The 13,549-nt window shown below is 35.9% G+C and overlaps 1 pseudogene; it reads right to left on the minus strand.

Moving 5' to 3' along the window:
- Positions 1 to 7,885: 7,885 nt before the first annotated feature.
- LOC116581234 lies at positions 7,886 to 7,974 on the minus strand (annotated as a pseudogene).
- Positions 7,975 to 13,549: the final 5,575 nt, after the last annotated feature.

Consider the following 13,549-nt stretch of genomic DNA (forward strand, 5'->3'; position numbering starts at 1 on the left):
TTGTCTATAAAAACAAAATCATGTTGTTTCCAGTCCACAGATCAGAAGCAAGTAAAGTTTTTTAGGTGATGGATGTATTGTTAAATATAAGCAACCAAAATAAGTAGCAGCTAATTATTAATAGTTATAAATAACAGTGAGTTTGACTAATTAAGACTAGACATTTATTAAATGTTTAATATGAAACTGCACTGATCTAAGTACTCACTTATATTCATAGATTTAATTCTCACAACTCTATAAAGTAGTTAATCATATCCTCATTTTACAAAAAGGGAAAGTGAAATAAAGGTTGCTAAACAATCAGAATCTTATAGATAAGACATAGTGTGTAATGCCTCTCTTCAAACACAAATCCAAGAATAATTAAAGAACAAATGATTTTGTTCTCTACCTATGTTAGCTCTTGAAAGCACTGCATTTCTATAAAATATAAGCATTAATATGCATAGTAAGTTATAATGTTAAGATTTTTAAATGTTAGAATATTATTTAACAAGTGAAAATAAAATGGTAACAATTTAAGAGCTGAAATAGACTAAAATAAGTATTGTCATAAAGGAGAAATAATAATTCAAAAAGATCTAAAAACTCAGGGTCAGCTGGTATAGGGACCAACAGCTCTATCAACATCTACAGTCACTACAGTTTTTATTTTGCAAAATATAAAATTAAAGTTTATAAAGGTTATCCAGAGTTAAGAAAAGCCTAAATTATAGTAACAACATTATATTTAAGAAAATAGAGGCAAAATTTATATACCCAAAACACATTTAATGAAAAGTCCTGCCCCTCACTATGTGGGGCAGGGGGTGGGGCACTGGAATTCATAGAATTAGTATTAGTTTCTTAGATATGCTGCAACAAACTGCCAAAATTTTGATGACTTAAAATAATATAAATGTATTGTTTCACAATCCTAGAGGCCTAAAGTCCAAAGTCAAGTTGTGCGCAGGGCTGCACTTCCTCCAAGGGAAAGAATTTCCTCCCAAGGGAGAATTCTCTGGGATAGAATCCCTCCTTGCTTCTTTCAATTTCTAATAACTCTCAATGTTCGGTAGCTGAATCATGGTAATCTCTGCCTCTGTCCTCACATGGCCTTCCCCTCTTTGTCTGTATCTTCTGTCTCTTATAAAAACACTGTCATTAGATTTCAGACCCACCAGGATAATGCAGGATGATCTCATCTTGAGATCCTTAAACTCGTTCAAGAGCAAGACCCTTTTCCCAAGTAAACTCACATGAGTTTCTGTGGACAGTCTTTTGGGTGGCCGCTCTTCAAGCCACTACATATTTAAAAGAAATGCTTAGATAAAATGCATTGTTGCTGCAAAGAGCAGATATGGTCAAACTAATTCAAGTAGGAGATATTATTATAAAGATGGATATGACTCTATGACAGTCCTTTCATGAAGATTTATGAAAACAGGACAGGTCAAAGAGAGTCTGGAGCAAGAGGGCAGTTTTAGATTCAGACAGGTTGAAGGCAACCTAGAGAGAGTTCACCAGTTTTTGCTCTAGTCCTCTGCTGATACATGATCCCACTGACATTGTGTGCCTGCTTTATTTATCACTCTGTGAATTGTCTTGCTCTGCTTTCTCATTAGTTTGGCTTCTACATGACACATACTCTGCCTAATCATGTGTCTACACATATTATTTTTCCCTCTTATTTCTAAACAGACAATTTTTCCTTAGATTTTGAATTTAAATTTCTGAATTAGAGAATTGGGTTGACTCAACTTAATTTTACTTGTCAAGTGACACAGAGATTGCTAGCCTATAGGTCAGGTGTCCCCATCTAGTCCCATTAGCTAGAATAAAGAGGTGGATTTGATGATTTTATGGTATAAGACCTTTATATTACAGGAAGCAAGAACTGTGTTTCCAGATTTGGAGGATGGCCAAGACAGGTAATAGTATTTTGACATCTATGGTAAAAAGGGTAGGAAATAAGTTTTCGGAACATCTTATGGAACCTCAAATTCCCTGATGATATTATATAGGTATTAATATATTTTGGCATAATGGAAATATATTTTTCAATATAACAGTAACTTTTACCTTTTCAAAATTTGAAGGAGGAAAGAAAAAAATGTAATTTCTAGTACACAACATTATCTAAGTTTCAAATCTTTAAATATAAAATAAAATGCCTATATTAAAGACCATTAGAAACTATTCAACACTTTTTTTTTTTTTTTTTAGTTTCAGCTTACTTTTACAGCCATGATAAGAGTAATAATATACAAATTTGGTCTCAAGATCATGTTTTAAATTGAAGGTAATGTTAAAACACATACTGATACTTATCTTTAGTTTTAAAAGTATAAAAGGAATTATTTTAATCATTTTGGTTAATTTTATTGCTAAAAATTCATTTTTAGTGCAGTTTTGGTTGTTGTTTTGGTCATAAAAGAAAATTTAATGAAAATTTTAATACAGAGTATGTTGATGGATATTCAGGAAAAAAACACTATAAAAGAGATTTAATTCTAAAAATGTATAAAATCATTTGGGGGAGATATGAAATGTTTTATATGATTTGTTTGCTATGAAATTTAGGCGTATGGGTTTTTTCCCCATATTGTAGTATTTTTCTATTTTTTATATAATTTTTAAATTTCTGTTTTATTTTATGTTATTACACTCCAAGTCATTTATAAGGTACATACTAAATTTCTGATTAATCAGTGTTATTCCTTAATTATTCCTCACCCTCCTTATCTTATGAAAAGCTGTATCTCAACCTCTTATCTTAATTTTTTCAATCATTTTCTTAGACATTATTCTCAACTAGCTCCCTTTTTCATGCTTTAAATGTCAGATATTTCACATATTGGAATAAGTAAGTTAATATACTAAATATGGGTCAGTTGAAATAGTTTGATATTAATTTTTTTTAAGACTGTATTTATTTATTTGACACAGAGAGAGAGATCACAAGTAGGCAGAGAGGCAGGCAGAGAGAGAGGAGGAAGCAGGCTCCCTGCTGAGCAGAGAGCCTGATGTGGGGCTCGATCCCAGGGTCCTGGGATCATGACCTGAGCCAAAGGCAGAGGCTTTAACCCGCTGAGCCACCCAGGTGTCCCCCAACATTAAATTTTCTATATGGAGTCTCCTTATGTACCATGGACTTTCTTATTATTGTTTGTTCCCTCTTCTTTGTCATAATGGAGAGGATGACACAAGAGTTCTATGCCTTTAGTTCCTACTATTAGTTCTTTTCAACATAGTACGTGGTCAGATATTGTCATACAAAACAAATTATTTTATTTGACATCTATAAGACCCCATTTCTACAAGAATTTTGATAATTAGATCAGCTATACTGGATCATATCAAATAATTGTCAAGCAATCTGAAAAAGATAAAATTCTCCCACCAAATAATTAAATCTGTGGTGTTAACATTAAAAATATTGATTCAATGAAAGAGATACAACCATCCAGAAGAAAGGAGAATAAGAGAGAAAACAAGTTTTTGGAAAAGGGCTTCCAAAACTCCTTAACAAGAAACACAATTGACTTCAACAGAATAAACAGATTCTTAGAGACATGGTAAGGTCCAGGGATGCTTTATTAGACTTACTATAACATGGCTTAAGTGTATTTAATGACTTTGCACCTCCATTGCCCGTTCAAAGTAACTTTCCATTCAATAATTCTACCTCTCAAATAAATTAGTTTAATTCAAACAAACGAGAAAGCATATATTAAGAACTTACTATGACCTGAATGATGTCCAAGCAGTGTGCTACATTCTTGCCCTCATGAAGTTTGCATTTTATCTAGCATGAGCATATAGGAAATAACAATTAATACAACACGTTAGTAAAGTATATACTATGTTAAGAAATAAGTGTTATGGGAAAATTATATCTGAGTAAAGGAACATCTGGAATGTGGGGTAAAGAGCTGCAATTTAAATTGGAATAAGCAGGGGCACCTGGGTGGCTCAGTGGGTTAAAGCCTCTGCCTTCCGCTCAGGTCATGATCTCAGGGTCTTGAGATCAAGCCCCATATCCAGCTCTCTGCTCAGCAGGAAGCCTGTTTCCCCCTCTCTCTCTGCCTGCCTCTCTGCCTACTTGTGATCTCTGTCAAATAAATAAATAAAATTTTGAAAATAAAATAAAATAAAATAAATAAATAAAATGGAATGAGCAGGATAGTCTCACTGAGAAGGTACTTTTAAGTAAAGTCCTGGAAGATGGAAGGAAGGAAACTCTGTGGCTATTGGAAGGAACAGTGTTTAGGCAAAACAAACACACAAACAAGAAGCTGGAGATCAGGAGGATATTTGGTGTGTTCTACAAACAATAGCTATGAAGCCAGTGCAGCAAGAAAGGAGTGTGTGAGGGCAACCAGGGAGAGTCTTAGCAGATGAGGTTAGGAGGGCAAATGAGAGGCAGGGCATGCAGAGCCTCAGAGCCATCATGAGGTACACAGGCTTTTACTCTGAGAGGACTAGGAGGCTATAGAGGGCTTCACATAGAGAAATGACATATTCTGCACTAGGTTCTAATTTATAATAAGGAAGAGGGTGGCTTGCAGCATAGTATTCTGGATTCTCACACTAGTTTGTTTGCTTGATTAAATTTAGGTTAGTGTATCTAGATGACTAAAATCTCTGAGGTCACTGACAAGATTGAGTTTTTGGATTTGAAATTTTGAGTGAGGCTCTGCACCCTAGATAATGCTCACTGCATTCCTACTCAAAGTATGATGAGTGGAACTTCAACCTTGGCAATAACTTGGAGCTTATTAGAAAAGTAGAATTTCAGGTGCCATCCTAGACCTTCAAAATCAAATTCTTTTTTTTATCAAGATCCCTGGGGAATTCTTTTTCACAGTACATTTGAGGAGTCCTGTTCTGAGATACTGGTACTCTTTGAAATTTCTTGGCAGGCATCCAGCTTGTCATGGAAAGACAATCTAGCTTATCACAAAACCTCAAAAGCACAGAACTGGTTCATTGAGACATCTCAGCACTGTACCATCCCCTTAGCCTCTCATAATACATATTTTAAAAATTATCTCATCATGCTTAAGCCAGGTGGTAAGAATAGAATAAAACTGAAGTAAAATAAGTAAAACAAATACTCATCCAGGAAACAAGATGCCTATCACCCAGGTCACTATATTGCCATAGTTAGCCAATAAAAATGCAGGGTGCCTAGTTACACTTGAATTTTAGATGAAGAGTAATAATTGTTTGTTTTGAGCATAGCTCAAATATTACATAGGGCATGTTTGAAATTAAAAAAAAATTGTTGTTTAGGTGAAATTCATATTTAACTAGCTTCCTATATTTTATGTGACAAACCTACTATAATCTCTTCTCCAGGCCTTTCTAATTTCTGTAAATGATGTTCTTGGATCCTCCTTCACTTGGCTCAAGGTAGAAAAGCTGACATAAAACAAGGGAATAATATACTTTGTGGGATATCAGCATCTTCCAAAACACAACCACAGTGTTTATTTTAACTTCTTATTTCCTGAGGAGAGGTTTATGGATATGGCAAATAATAGGGCTATTTCTGTCAGCTCTCAGGAAGGCCCATAAGAGGGTAACAGATTCCAACCTCTGGCAACATTTTTTTTTTTTTTTTTTTTTGGAAAAAGAACACTTCAAGATGTTTGCCCTTTGCACTGTGCCTTAGTTGCAATTTAACTGGATAACACACACTCATATACTCATATCCCACTATACAACCTATTCTACACACAGTATCTTCCCCATCCTGAAGCATTCGTTATTTTAGGAAAATTACCCAGAGCAGGTCCAGGCTGGCAGGCCCCAGTAGATGGGAAGTTACTAACAATAAGCTAGAGATAACCAGAAGCCCTACTGGGAGCAAGAGATAACCAGCTGTTGCTGTTTCTGCAAACAGGCTTCCCACCACAGGCTCCTTGCACTACTGTTCTCGCCTAAAGCTGCCCGGGCTCCCCCAGTTTAAACCCACCTACCAGCAGCCAGCATAGCCCTTGGAACCTGACCCCCTGCACATCTCTATAAAAAGCTATTGAACTCCACTGCCGCGGGGCCCAGAATTTTGAGGGCCAGCTGGTCTGGGCCCACTGGTATAAAATAAACCTGACTTCTCCTACTTCTCCAAGTGTCACTTGGTTTCTCACTGTTCTGATTTTTATTTTTTCCCACCATTTTTCAGCCACTAATTCAGATAGACAATAGCTAATTCATTTATAGTTTTTATTTTTTATTAATTCATTTATAGTTTTATTTATTCCATTTATAGTTTTTATTCCATTTATAGTTTTAATTCATTTATAGTTTTTATTTAAACTCATAATTAATGACATTTCTATTCAGTAGGAAGGCAAGTAAATATTATTCTCTTTCCTGTGCTCTTCCGAGTGTCTTCAAGTTTTGCCAAAACTTCCCCAGTTTTTTTACAAAACTGCCATTCGTTGGTGGTGTTTCAGCCATAAGGCAGAGACCTCATCCACCCAAACTCAACCTGATTCTAAATGTCTGTAAAGTGCTACCTTTCCAACCTCTCCAGAACCAGCTTCTGATACTCTGTTCTGTCACAGCCAACAACACCAAGAACCATCTTTTGAAAGTATCATTTTGATAATGCCACTCCTTTTCTCCAACTCTGAAGTACATCAGGGCAGACTTTGAGGCAAAGGAACATAACTTTGAACTATGATAAGCTTTATAAATTGTATCTTCTGTACTGAAATAACTTGCTGGTGTGCAATCCGAAAGTATCTTTGATCAATTATTGGTTATTGAGAGCTATTAGTCAGTTATAAAGCTCCTCTAGTGAAAATCCATAATCAGCTTCATAAGGCACTCCAAGTAACTACTAAATGTGTTTTTACAAGGAAAGACTGAGTCACCCTTTCCAAGTTGGATTTAAACAAATATTTATACAATATGGTCACAGTTCAAGCATTTGATCTTCTGTCACTGTCATGAAAAGTAAAAGATGATTCTGTCACTAACAGTAAAATAGTTTGTCATTCCCTTCAACAACTACAACAAAAAAAAGACAAAAACACAAAACAAAACAAAATAAAAACTATCATCAGGGAATATTCCAGTAGTCTGTTTTCACTCCCACTGACAGGAATTAGGTGACTGTTAACCAGCTCCAACTTGATGTATGTTGTCAAGATATTTCATGGAGATTTATCCATAATAGCACTACCTGGGTAAGAAAAATGTTTCTTTTAATATGGTTGTCACCTGCTACAATTGCAAATTATACCAGATAGTTCATAGATAACATATGCATAAACCAAACTCCCTACTGAGAAGCCTGGAGGACTGAGGTATTCTGTATAAGTGCTTTTCCAGGCAATAGAAGTTAACTGACTTAAGTTCCAATTTGTGTTTAAGTGTAAGTGTATTAAGTATAGGGATTGCTCTAAAATGCATTAGACACATCCCTGCCTTAATACATTTAATGTACCAGACATAGGTTTGTGCTTTTGTATTTTCATGACTTGAGCTTATAACTACACACTCAATTATTATCTTCTATGGAAATACATAACTTTTAAAAATATTTTATTGATTTATTAAAGAGAGAGAGAGAAAATGAGAGGAGGGAAGGGCAGAGGGAGAGAGAGAAAAAGATTCCCTGCTGAGCAGGGAGCCTAACTTGGGGCTCAGTCACAGAACCCTAAGACTATGACCTGAGCCAGAGGCTGTTAACCAGACTGAGCCACCCAAGTGCCCCTTCAAATATATAAATTACTTCAGGCTTTATGTAACAGATGTATAAGACTGTGAGCCTGCTAACTAAAAGTTGGCAGATTGACAAGATTTATGCTATTGCAACAGCTTTTGTTTTTTCCTGTCTTCTGTATTTCTTTCATCTTTTACTCATTTTGTTAATATGTCTACCTCTGGAATTATTACCATCACACTTTCTTTAATTAGCAATAGTCGTGCCTCAGATAAACCTCATTGGCTATGATACTGCCACTGCACAAAGCTGACTTTCTTTAAATCTCACTGTTATAAGATGAATAAACAATGACCTTTATGTTTGGCCTGGGGAGATGGCCAGTAAATCTACAATTATTAGATTAAGCATTCTTGGATGGATTTTTTTTTTTTTTTAGGGTTGAAAAAAAGTTTAACTGGTTTAGTAGAGGGAGTCTAGCTAGTCTAGGTGCTACCTTTAAATTATATGAAGAATTTCTGGTTTCAGTTACAACATGTAAAGTGGGAGCTCTTATAATAAGAAAAGAGGCTAAGAAATTGTAAATTAACTACTTTTCTTGGATTCATCAGATTGCTAGACTGCCACCACAAAATCTAGAGTGGTAAATAAATACAGAGAATCACAACAGAGATCTGCTTACCTGTAGCAAAAGCTGCTGGAACAGCTTAAATGATAGGAACACTTAAGTTCTAATTTTGACAAATTGCTAGAGATTGAGTGTGAACTAGTAGGAGAATGAGAAAATCCTGGGGGCCTCAGTGTTAGGAGAAGGTCCACATATTCGCAAATCCTGTCTCCAGAAACTCCACCAGGTTCCCATGGTGAAGAATCAAAAAAAATACCCTCATGTTTTGCCATGAGTAGGGAAACCATTTGAAAATATACCAGATCATTCCCTATAACAAAGCCCTACCTTGCAGGCAAGATTTTATCAGACTTATTCATCGGAAATGAGTGAATTTATCGAGAACAAAGACACAGGAATAGCATCTAAGCCTGGTATTCTAGCAGATAAATTGTTTTCCACAAGGGTAATGGTTGACAATTCTCATACTGATATGTGTGTATACTGGAATGTAGACTCAAGTAAATGGTGACAGATTATGGGAGCCAGACTTCTCAGTGTTGGAGTGGGAATTTACAGATAAGCAAAGGAGTAAGCTAAAATAATCCATGTAATAATGGATTAAGGTTGGAGGTATCATTAGTAATTCATGTTTAGCTTAATATAAATATGGACAATAATATATACAACTTAGTATACATAGACTTAGTATACATACACAGCTTAGTATTCATAGATATATTTTATTACTGTCTCAATGGAGAGGACCTACAAGGAATAAATATCCACTAGTAATGATCATACCTAGTATCCAAATCTTAGTTTTTAATACTATTATCCAGTAAAAAGAAGAGGCCTCCTTGGAGAAATTGTCGATTCTAGGACTTATGCAAAAAATAAATGAGATGAAACTGGAATGTCTTGTAGTGTCAAAAAATAAAGATACGCCTAAAACAAAACAACAACACACCCCCCACACACACAAATAGGAGTATGACAAAGAAGCCCAGATCCTATTGAAAGAGCTCCCAGTGGCCAAAGCTGATACAATTTGATCAACAACAAAAAAACAGTAACATAACCATAGGATAACATAAATACCTACTAACCCATAGTGATATAATTAGACGATTAAGCAAATTAATAAATAAAGGAGAAAAGACAAATTTCCCGTATCTTGGAATTCCAAATATTTTATATAGATAATCTGCCCCCAAGGAAGTAATAGAACTCCTGACTTCGTAAGTGAGGACAGAACACAGTTAATTTTTTCCAAAGAGCACAGTATGGAAAAGGGGTGGGTGAAGTTTATGGTGGAGAATCCTGACAAACACTGCATCAGCCAGGGGATCAAGGTCAACATCAATAGTCATGCAACACCGTGATTTCTTCACTTTTTTTTTTTTTTTAAAGATTTTTATTATTTATTTGACAGACAGAGATCACAAGTAGGCAGAGAGGCAGGCAGAGAGAGAGAGAGGAGGAAGCAGGCTCCCTGCTGAGCAGAGAGCCCGATGCGGGACTCGATCCCAGGACCCTGAGATCATGACCTGAGCCGAAGGCAGCGGCTTAACCCACTGAGCCACCCAGGCGCCCTTTTTTTTTTTTTTTTTTTTTTTAAAGATTTTTATTATAATTTCTTCACTTTTGATACTATGTGAGGAAATGGCACTTTGCCTCTCTGATCTTCCTCCAATAATCCACAACCCTAGACTTCTCATGAGAGAAACAGCAGACAAATTTGAATAGTGGAGCATCCTAAAACATACTGACCAGTATTTCTCAGAACTATAAAGTTTCTAAAAACAAGGAAAGTTTGAGAAACTGTTTCAGTTAAAAGTAGCCTAAGAAAGGGTGCCTGCGTGGCTCAGTGAGTTAAGTCTTTGCCTTCAGCTCAGGTCATTGTCTCAGGGTCCTGGGATGGAGCCCCACATCTGGCTCTCGGCTTAGCAGGGTGCCTGCTTGTCCTTCTCTCTCTGCCTACTTGTGATCTCTCACTGTCTCTCTCTGTCAAATAAATAAAATCTTAAAAAAAAAAAAAAAAGGAGCCTAGGGAGACATGACTAAACTACATGTAATTTGATATCCTAGATGGAATTCTAAAACAGAAAAAGGACAGTGGATAAAAACCAAGGAACTCTAAACTAAGAGCTTTAATAATAATATATTAAAATTTGTTCACTAATTGTAACAAAAGCACCATATTAAAGGTGTTAAAAATAAGGTAAACTGAGTGTTCCGATTATGAAAATTCTATTTTTTAAAAATTTTCCTCTAATCTAAAACTGTACTAAAAATTTAGTCTATGGGTATGTTAATATGCATACATAAATATATGTGTATTGCTGTGTGTGTGTGTGTGTGTGTGTGTGTGTGTATGTATGTACACAAATGGATATTCTAGGGTCTGCTTAGTAGGGTGAAGGATTTATCAAACTTAATATGCTATTGCTGTAAGTCAATAGATGTACTGAAAGAAAGAAAAAATATAAGAGGCACTTGACTCCACTTGGATGGGGGTCAGGAGGTCAGGATAACAAAATTGAGATCTGCTCCTAGCCTGAATAGAACTTCATCAGACAGAAGAACATGGAAGCAGAACAGAAAGAACCATAAAAGGAGGGAGAAGACACGAGTTTCAGTTTGATAGAAATAATCTGAAGGCTTTTCTGTTTGGTTATTTTCTTACTGTCTTTGAATTAAGAATACAAATCATGGGCTGAGAATCAATAAGGGGGCACCTGGGTGGCTCAGTGGGTTAAAGCCTCTGCCTTCGTCTCAGGTCATGATCCCAGGGTCCTGGGATCGAGCCCCGCATCGAGCTCTCTGCTCCGTGGAAAGCCTGCTTCCTCCTCTCTCTCTCTCTGCCTGCCTCTCCACCTACTTGTGATATCTCTCTCTGTCAAATAAATAAATAAAATCTTAAAAAAAAAAAAGAATCAATAAGGATATCATAGGGTCAGAACTTTGAAAAAGTGAAAAATGATTTAATAAGATAGCAGTGTTGTCAAAGGACTGGAGAAGATTATTAGGTAGAAGGAAAGAAGAAATGAGTGAGTTAAGGGAGCCAACGAATGTGGAATGTTAGAGTGGGATTCTGACACTAAATCCAGTGTTGCTGTTGTTATTTTTCCATACAAAGCAATTCTTAGACACCAGCTGGGTGTCCTATAGTGGAACTCAGTTCTGATACTCCCTATCTGGAGATAGTTACAGGTCCCATAAATTAAGGCCTCAGTCCCACAAGATTTGCCCCCTTCATTCCCACTTCGAATGCCAATTACAAGCCCAGATTGTCACCTGTGCTTTTAACCAACTGACAATAGACTGAAGTTCTACACACCCCTTCTTTGGGTTCAGTTATTTTGCCCAAGTGGCTCTCAGAACTCAGAGAGACATTTTACTTACTTGATCACCAGTTTATTATAAAAGGGTATATAACTCAGGAACAGCCAAATGGAAGAGATGCATAGGGCAAGGTATGGGGTAGGGGCTCTGAGCTTCCATGCTGTTTCTGAGTGTGCCACTCTCCCCAAATCTCCACATATTCACTAACCCAGAGGACCCTGAATTCAGTTCTTTGGGGTTTTATGAGGGCTTCATTACATAGTGATGATTTAATTAGATCATTGGCCATTGGTGATCAAACTCAACCTCCAGCATGTCTCCCTTCTGGGAGGTGGGGAAAGGGGTAGGACTGGAAGTTCCAGTCCCCTATTACAAGGTGGCTCCACTGGCAACCAGCCCCAGTCCTTAGGTGGGGTCCAAAACTCACCTCATTAACATAGCAGAAGACACGCCATTAAGACTCCTGTCACAGGAAATCCCAAGGGTTTTAGGAGCTCTGTGCCAGAAACAGGACTAAATTGTATGTGTGTGTGTGTGTGTGTGTGTGTGTGTATAATTTATATATATATAAATATATTTATAAATATATTTATTTATAAATATATAATATATATTTTATATATATTTCTTTATAATAAGAAATATATATTTATGTATTTCTTATTATAAATCACTTCATATACCTTTATTATTTCAGAGGTATAATAGTTTGAGGGAAATGACAAGATCTTAGTTTGTTGGCACAAAGTTTGTGGCTCAAGTACTGTGGAAGGGAACATTGTATTCAAGTGGATGATTTACAGTGTCTGGATTACCTGTGTGGAAAATAATGTCATCCAGCTGATACAGGTGGTAAGATAAATAGGAAGACAGACAATGCATCTCTAAAACTTAAAGGGAGTGATTTGGAAGGTGATTGAAAGGGAGTGATTTGAGTGGAGAGAGGGTATTGGGTTGTAGAGCTGGTGGGGCATAAGACTCAGAACATATGGGACTTTATATAAGAATGGAAGAGTAATAGAAAGGGCAAAGGAAAATCAAAAGAGTGCCCAAGTGTTCTCCTAATTTAAATTACATGAATTTGAGAGAATGTATACCCTTCATTACTATACAGAAAGTGATAGATCCCAGGAGAAACCAAAAAGATAGAGAAAATACTTTGTGGATGTAGAGGGGCTACAATGTGGATATTTTTTGTGTTTGTGTTTGTGTATATGTGGTGGGGAGCAGTCTAGCTACCTTTCTGTCTACTTATTTTTCACAAAGACATTAAATTCAATTGTATGAAATATACCTTAAAAATTTAATGTAATATATTTTTATTATTCAAGGTATTTAATATTTCTGAAAGATAACAGGAAATTTTGGAAAATACATTTTCTGTTTAACTTTAGAACATTGTTTTATTCATAGACTCAAATACGTATATGAGCAGCTTCTGCCATGCTGAACATAAATTAATATAAAGTTATAATTTTGGAGGGCTTATAGTGTGATTTTCAAAACACTCTTTTTGAAAATGGGCATAAACTTTATTCCTAAGTAAGAAGAGCCAGTTGTCCAGTTGCATAAAGGATGTCAATGAAGGCAAACTTGGAGAACCATCATCAGAAAGGATAGCTTTTTCCAGTACTACCCAGAATATATTCAGTGTGACTTTTAAAGTGTTATTAAATTTTTTAGCAGCAGTGAACAAAGATTACCTGATTTAAAAAAATAAAAATGATGCCTTTGGGTAATTAAGAATTCAATAAGTCTGTGCATACCTACAGAGCTGGCAAGCCCTTTCTATTCTTGTTTTACCATACTTCATAGAGAAGTTCCCAAGATGTTTTAAGCTATTACCTTAGTTCTTGACTGGGTAAACTGGCATGTCAACTGGATTTAAAAATAAATCTTTCACACTCTCCTCTTTGACTTACATCTCCTTG

Source organism: Mustela erminea, chromosome 1, assembly GCF_009829155.1.
Source record: "Mustela erminea isolate mMusErm1 chromosome 1, mMusErm1.Pri, whole genome shotgun sequence".
Taxonomy (NCBI): Eukaryota; Metazoa; Chordata; class Mammalia; order Carnivora; family Mustelidae; genus Mustela; species Mustela erminea.